Here is a 7,320-nt window from a genome sequence, read left to right on the forward strand (position 1 = left end):
GTGCAGTTATTTTGGAATCGAGCAGCCAGGAACTAACTAGCAGCTTTCCTACTACAAATTGGCACTCCAATGTGTGCTAGCTAAATCCATTTAAAACCTGAGAGAATTTGGGAGGACTTCTAAGCACACAAAAAAAACAGAGTTAATGCTGCACCTCCTTTAAGAGAGGTTTTCTTAATTCAGTGGTAGCAGAAAAAAAAGCCGTGTGCTGTACATAGGAATGCTTATCTATGACCTCATATGTTCATGGGAATCCCCAACTTGCTCATACCAGTCCAGCATATTTACAAATATCAATAAAGAAGGAAAAAATGACAAGTTCAGGAAATTATGTCCATTTACTTATATTTAAGGAATTATGACTATTGGGATCATCTTGAGACCTCTCCACTCCCTGCTCATGCCAAGTTGGTTAACTAATTTCTTTGTTATGAAATCTGAGCTATCATTTATGGGGGAAGGGAGTACACCTAAAGTCAACATCAAATATCTTCTACTGTTCTCTCTCCTATTTTTTGAGATATGGTCTTGCTCAACCTAGAGTTTATATTGGATGGGGGAGGGCCAACCGTTGAGCTCAGGGTATTTTTCTCTCTCCATTTGCAGAAGAGGAGTTATATACATGCAGCACTATGCCTGGATTTTTTTTATGTGGGTACTGAAGACCCATACTTATATCCTCATTCCTGCAAATCAAGCACTTGACCTACTGGGCTATTTTCCCATCTCTAAACCTGAGCTGTCTCCTATTCCTCTGTATTACCAGAAAGTTCCTCTTTAGTGTTAAGAATTATCTCCAAAGTTCTACATATAAGACTTCTGTCTTCTTAAAGACAGTTGAAGAGTTTTTCATGGCTGTACATTTAGTGGAAAGTACTTCTTGCAGATATCTACACAGTTCAAGTTTCCTGTCAGTACCACTTGTGTTCCTGCACCTGCCTCACAATCTGCATGAGTGATACATTGTTCAACATCTCAAACTGACCACTCCTCCACTTAGTGGTGGCACATCCGTTTACCTGTCAATATATTCTTAACCAGATGTTCTAAACTGTGTTTCCAAAATCATATTTATTAACTTTCTTGAGAAAATCAAAACCTCTCAAGATAGTGATACTCTCCAGTCATTCATTAGGTATATTACCTTTGCCCACTATGATGTTTTCATTGCACTAATAGAATTGGTAATTCTTACCACCACATGTGTATTAGTTTATGATAAAATTCCTAGCTCTTGCATTACTGTAAAAAGTGTCTATTGACACCTATATTAATAAGTAGTCATCATGAACATGCAACCTACTTCTTCCCTGAAAGTCAGTCTTCATCTGGATGAGACAACTCTGTGGCAATGGCCATCTTGATCTCAAGAGTGTATGGAAAGCTTTGGAAATTGTTCTCCTTTCTTCCTAAATCATTTGTGAATGCCTGTGTTACAGAAAAGTGTGAGTCCTTATTTTTTAAATTTTTTAAACAAATTTAATATGTAATTCAAAAAATAAATATTTTATTAAAAGAAAGTTTTATACAACATGCTCTATTACGGTTTCCCTCCCCCAGCCCCTCTCAGACTCTACCACCTAAGCCACCCAACTCAACCTTCCTTTTTTTCCCCTATCTCTCTAGAAAACTAGCAGGCAAACAAACAAACAAAAAGCAAACCAGAATTTTAAAAAAATCAGGAAGTTAAGATCCTTGAAGATCCTTGCTGAAGCCCATCTTGCCCAAAAATCTCCTAAAGCATCAGGGGTGCTTTATCAGCCATACAAATAATAGAACCTCCACCTGACGATAGATGAAGAAAATGACAGAGCCCCACATTGGAGCACCGGACTGAGCTCCCAAGGTCCTGAGGAGGAGCAGAAGGAGAGAGAACATGAGAAAGAAAGTCAGGACCGTGAGGGAACCTCCATCTGGCGATAGATGAAGAAAATGACTGAGCCCCACATTGGAGCACTGGACTGAGCTCCCAAGGTCCTGATGAGGAGCAGAAGGAGAGAGAACATGAGAAAGTCAGGAACGTGAGGGGTGCATTCACTCATGGAGACGGTGGGACAGAACTAATGGGAGATCACCAACTCCAGTTGGAATGGGACTGATGGATCATGCAACCAAACCCGTCTCTCTGAATGTGGCCAACAGCGGGGGCTGACTGAGAAGCAAAGGACAATGGCGCTGGGCTCTGATTCTTCTGCATGGACGGGCTCTGTGGGAGCCTTCTCAGCTTGGTCGATCACCTTCCTGGACCTGGGGGGAGTTGGGAGGACCTTGGTCTTAGCATAGAGTAGGGAACCCTGATGGCTCCTTGGCCTTGAGAGGGAGGGAGGGGGGGGGAGGGAGGGGGGAGAAGGAGGGAAGGAGATGAAAATTTTTAAATATAAAAAAATAAACCATGAGGAAAAAAAATAAAATAAAAATCACTGTAAAAAAAATTCCTTATCTTATTGTCATCCTCGTTGGACTTTTTTGATAGGGGTAGACAAATTTAAATAAGACAATTCTCCCCAATATTATTGTAGCTCAAAGCATATAATTCTGGTATAACAAATTGCATTATGTAGGTGAAGAATAAATTTTTTAAGTAAAAATATTGCCCTTGCTTTTAGTACCCTCTCTTTTCTTTATGGTTTTAAGAATGTTTCATAAGATGGCATTAGTAGAGCAGTTCATTGCAGATATTAATGGTCCACCATGGCAAAGCTTTAGGAAAATCTCTGTGACTTCCTGCTGTTATTTCCAAAGGGAATACACATTCTAGTTTGCTGGTGATATAACACAAAGCAAGAAGAAGAGATTTGTGTTGGTTATTTGATACTTGTTTTAAACAACCATTGTTTATTTTGATGCTGTGGTGATGAAGCAGAATAGGATAAAAATTTTAGTCATTAGATACTGCTTTATTGATTTACTTCAATTACTGAATAAATATGTGCTTGTACCACCTATTCACCAAGCATGACTTCACTTGCTATCTGGAACAGAATGATCTGGAGAAATACCTGAAACAATGGGCTGTATCCTTTAATAACCTACTGACTGTAATGTATGCTACTGTAAAATCTTGCTTGTTTATCTTCCGCACCTTGTGGTTTTAGATTACCAAGAGAGAATACAAACTGGACATAGCACCAAAGCTATGAGGAGCTGTCCTGGCTTGGTCCAGCAGTGTCATCTATCTGTCTTTTCCACTGTCACTGGTGTAGGAGTGCTTATTCCAAAACGACTAGTACAACAGTAGGCACTGATGTCCATAAAGCAAAACATTTGAGATAACTAAATTGTGGGACTATCTGTTTCCGAAGAAAATGGCAACCCTGGTAACCACTGCCTTCCTCCGAAAAGAGCTTTGTGATAACTACCTTCAGAAAAGCCAAGATCTGTAGTCTCTCACACTAACAATCTAGAGTCACTTGCTCTCAAATCCAAAACACACCCATGGGAGTACAACAGAAAATAGAAACCTGGAAAGATAACTGTAATTAAAATTAATGAAAGACCTTCTTATTATCTTCTCAAGGATCCTGAATTATAGGCTCGATATCCTTTAATTATGGCTAGAAACCGATTATGAGTGAGTACATCCCATGTTCATCTTTTTGGGTCTGGGTTACCTCACTCAGAATAGTGTTTTCTATTTCCATCCATTTGCATGCAAAATTCAAGATGTCATTGTTTTTTACTGCTGAGTAGTATTCTAACATGTATATATTCCACAGTTTCTTCATCCATTCTTCCACTGAAGGGCATCTAGGTTGTTTCCAGGTTCTGGCTATTACAAATAATGCTGCTATGAACGTAGTTGAGCAGATGCTTTTGTAGTATGATTGGGCATCTCTTGGGTAAATTAACAAGAGTGGAATTGCTGGGTCCTGGGGTAGGTTGATCCAGAATTTCCTGAGAAACTGCCACACTGCTTTCCAAAGTGGTTGCACAAGTGTGCATTCCCACCAGCAATGGATGAGTGTGCCCCTTACCCCACAACCTCTCCAGCAAAGGCTATCATTGGTGTTTTTTATTTTAGCCAATCTCAAAGGTGTAAGATGGTATCTCAAAGTTGTTTTGATTTGCATTTCCCTGATAGCTAAGGAGGTTGAGCAAAATTGGGAACTTGGGGGTGGGGTGGGACGGGGCTAAGGGGAGATGGGCAGAAAAAAGCGTGAAGGGGAGAATCAGGAGAGCTCGGGGGAATGGGATGCTTGGGATATAGGAAGGGTGGATATGGGAGCAGGGAAGCATATATCTTAATTAAGGGAGCCATCTGAGGGTTGTCAAGAGACTTGACTCAAGAGGGGTTCTCAGGTATCCAGGGAGATGCCCCCAGCTAGTTCCTTGGGCAGCTGAGGAGAGGGAGCCGAAAAAGGCCAGATCCTATAGCCATACTGATGAATATCTTGCATATCACCATAGAACCTTCACCTGGCGATGGATGGAGATAGAGACACAGCCCCACATTGGAGCACCGAACTGAGCTCCCAAGGTCCTGATGAGGAGCAGAAGGAAGGAGAACATGAGAAAGAAAGTCAGAACCGTGAAGGGTGTGTTCACCCATGGAGACGGTGGGACAGAACTAACCGGAGATCACCAACTCCAGTTGGAATGGGACTGATGGAACATGCGACCAAACTGGACTCTCTGAATGTGGCCGACGGTGGAGGCTGACTGAGAAGCCAAGGACAATGGCGATGGGCTTGGATTCTACAGCGTGGACGGGCTCTGTGTGGGCCTTGTCAGCTTTGTTGCTCATCTTCCTGGACCTGGGGGGAGTTGGAAGGACCTTGGACTTAACGTAGAGTAGGGAACCCTGATGGCTCTTTGGCCTGGAGAGGGAGGGAGGGGGGTATGGGTGGAGGGGAGGGGAGGGATGGGGAAGGAGGAGAGGAGGAGATGGAAATCTTTAATAAAAAAAATGAGAAAAAAATTAATGAAAGACTGTCATGGAAAGCATCAACGTGGCCAGGGCTAAGAGGGCAATTGAGAGAATGCAACCACAGTAAACACATTTCAAAAAAAAATTATAGAGGAGAAAGGGAATAAAACATTACCAAAATTCTAGCAATCACAGTGACCCAACAGTAAAATTATGTTCTCAGGTTAGAGTTTTGGGCTCTTAACTGCACAGAATAGTAAGCAATTGACCAAATTTAGACAGGTAGTTCCAGAAAGAGAAAGACAGATATGCAGAACTGGATCCACACAATTGTGATCATGTGTTGCGTCAGAAAAAAATTCAATAGTTGTAGAAATTTAATTTTTGAGACAAATAAGGCTATAAAAGTCTCCAAACAGGAATGAAGCCTGGTCCTAAAAGCTCAGAATTTAAAAACTTGTTGTATGACCAGAAGACACAAGTGGCAATTAGAGAAAAATTGCCTTATCTCTATATAGCAATACTAGTCAATAAATCAGGCCCCAAAGTAGTAAAATAGCCAAATTAGATGTGGGGTATAGAACAGAAATCACAGCACAGAAACTGTGTATCAGTACTAAAAAAAAAAATAGTACCTGAAAGATGTACAGTAATCCAATTTTTATTGCGTTAAGACAGAAGACTTCTCCATTTATTTTATGAATCCAGTAATACCCTCACAAAAAATGAGTCTGAGGTAATACAAACAGAAATAACTATATACCAGTATTTCTTATAGTGAAGAAACAAAATAGTCAACATAGTATTAACAATATAATTCGGTAATATATAAAAAAACACATACTATAAAAAATAGTGGAGTATTTTTCTGAGGATGTAAGGTAGAACTAATATTTGAAAGTCAATCGGTGTAATTTATTATATTAGCTAGCTAAGAAAAGATAACACATTAATGATAAAGTTTGGATGTGATTTGGATCACTCAAAGACTCATATATTAAAGGCTTGATTCCAAGGGTGGCAATACTGGGAAGGAAGATCTTTTAAGAACCTAGGTCTGCTTTCGGGACTTTGCTCCAAGATGACCAAAAAAAAGGAGAAACAACGGTCATGCCAAAAAGGGCAGCGGCCATGTGCAGCCAATTCGCTGCACTAACTGAGCCCACTGTGTGCCCAAGGACAAGACCATTAAGAAGTTCGTCATTCGGAACATCGTAGAGGGGGCTGCCGTCAGGGACATATCCGAAGCAAATGCTCCCCAAACTCTATGTCAAGCTGCATTACTGTGTGAGCTGTGCTATTCGTAGCAAGGTGGTCAGGAATCGATCTCGGGAAGCTCGGAAGGACCGAACACCCCCACCGCGATTTAGACCTGCTGGTGCTGCACCACGACCCCCACCAAAGCCCATGTAAAGTGGCTTCATAGAGACAGAAGAAAACACCTTGGAAAAATAAAATGGGAATTAGACTTTCAAAAAAAAAAAAAAAAGAACCTAGGTCTGAAGGAAATGACCCTTAGTTCCTGGGGAAATACTATCAGAAAGTAACAAGGTTGTTTTGATACTACTTCGTGGTAGTTGTAGAAGAACAAGCTGGGCAGAAGGTTCTGTGCTTCCTGGTTGAGACATAACCCTTCCTCTCACTTACACTACTACTGTCATGGGACTGTCTCCTACTGGGAATTCAAGGGAGGTGAAGAAAGACCCTGTGATCATGGACTTTGCATCACTAGACTATAGAAGAAATTTCATTAATGGCTCGATCATACATCACATAGTGTAGTAATAACACAAACTGGCTACCACTCATTGCAAATGGTACAACAAAAAGGATTTGAAAATACCTGTTGTGATTTTTAAGCCTCATAAAAATATGAATAGAGGACAGCCGGTCTGAAGCAGTCATCTGAGGAAGCAGTCAGAAGATGCAATCTGAGGAAACAGTCTGAGGACAAGATCGCCCTTTTGATCTGATCATTGGCAAAGGAATAAAAAGAAAGGGTAAGTAGCAGCATGAAGGGGCCAGACCAGACCAGAACAACAGGAAGAACAACAGGAAGCATGAACAACATATTGGCAGACCAGGCCGGGCAAGACCACCAGAAGGAGAAACATGAGCAACAACATGGCAGGTCTGACCAGGCCAGGCAGCATGAGCAGCAAAGCAGTGAATCACCAAACAGCCAGGAGGAGAAGGTGAGCAGCAGTGCAGTGGGCTAGGCCAGACCACTGGGAGATGAAGAGTGAGCACAGCAATGCGGTGGACCTGGCCAGGCAGACAGGAGGAGAATCATGAGCAGCAATACAGTGGCCTGCAACAACAGCAGTGGCCTCCAGAAATTATCTGACCACCAGAGAGCCTCATGCTCAGCCTGATCAAAACCAAGAGAAATGGCCATCTGAGCCGTGGGCCTGTAGGCACCTGGAGGAGTGATCACCAAAGGTTCTCCTTGG

The 7,320-nt window shown here is 41.7% G+C and overlaps 1 pseudogene; it reads left to right on the forward strand.

Annotated features, from left to right (window-relative positions):
* The first annotated feature begins 5,961 nt into the window (after nt 1-5,961).
* LOC119826805 lies at nt 5,962-6,280 on the forward strand (annotated as a pseudogene).
* The last annotated feature ends 1,040 nt before the right edge of the window (nt 6,281-7,320 follow it).

This window comes from Arvicola amphibius, chromosome 11 (assembly GCF_903992535.2).
Source record: "Arvicola amphibius chromosome 11, mArvAmp1.2, whole genome shotgun sequence".
NCBI lineage: Eukaryota > Metazoa > Chordata > Mammalia > Rodentia > Cricetidae > Arvicola > Arvicola amphibius.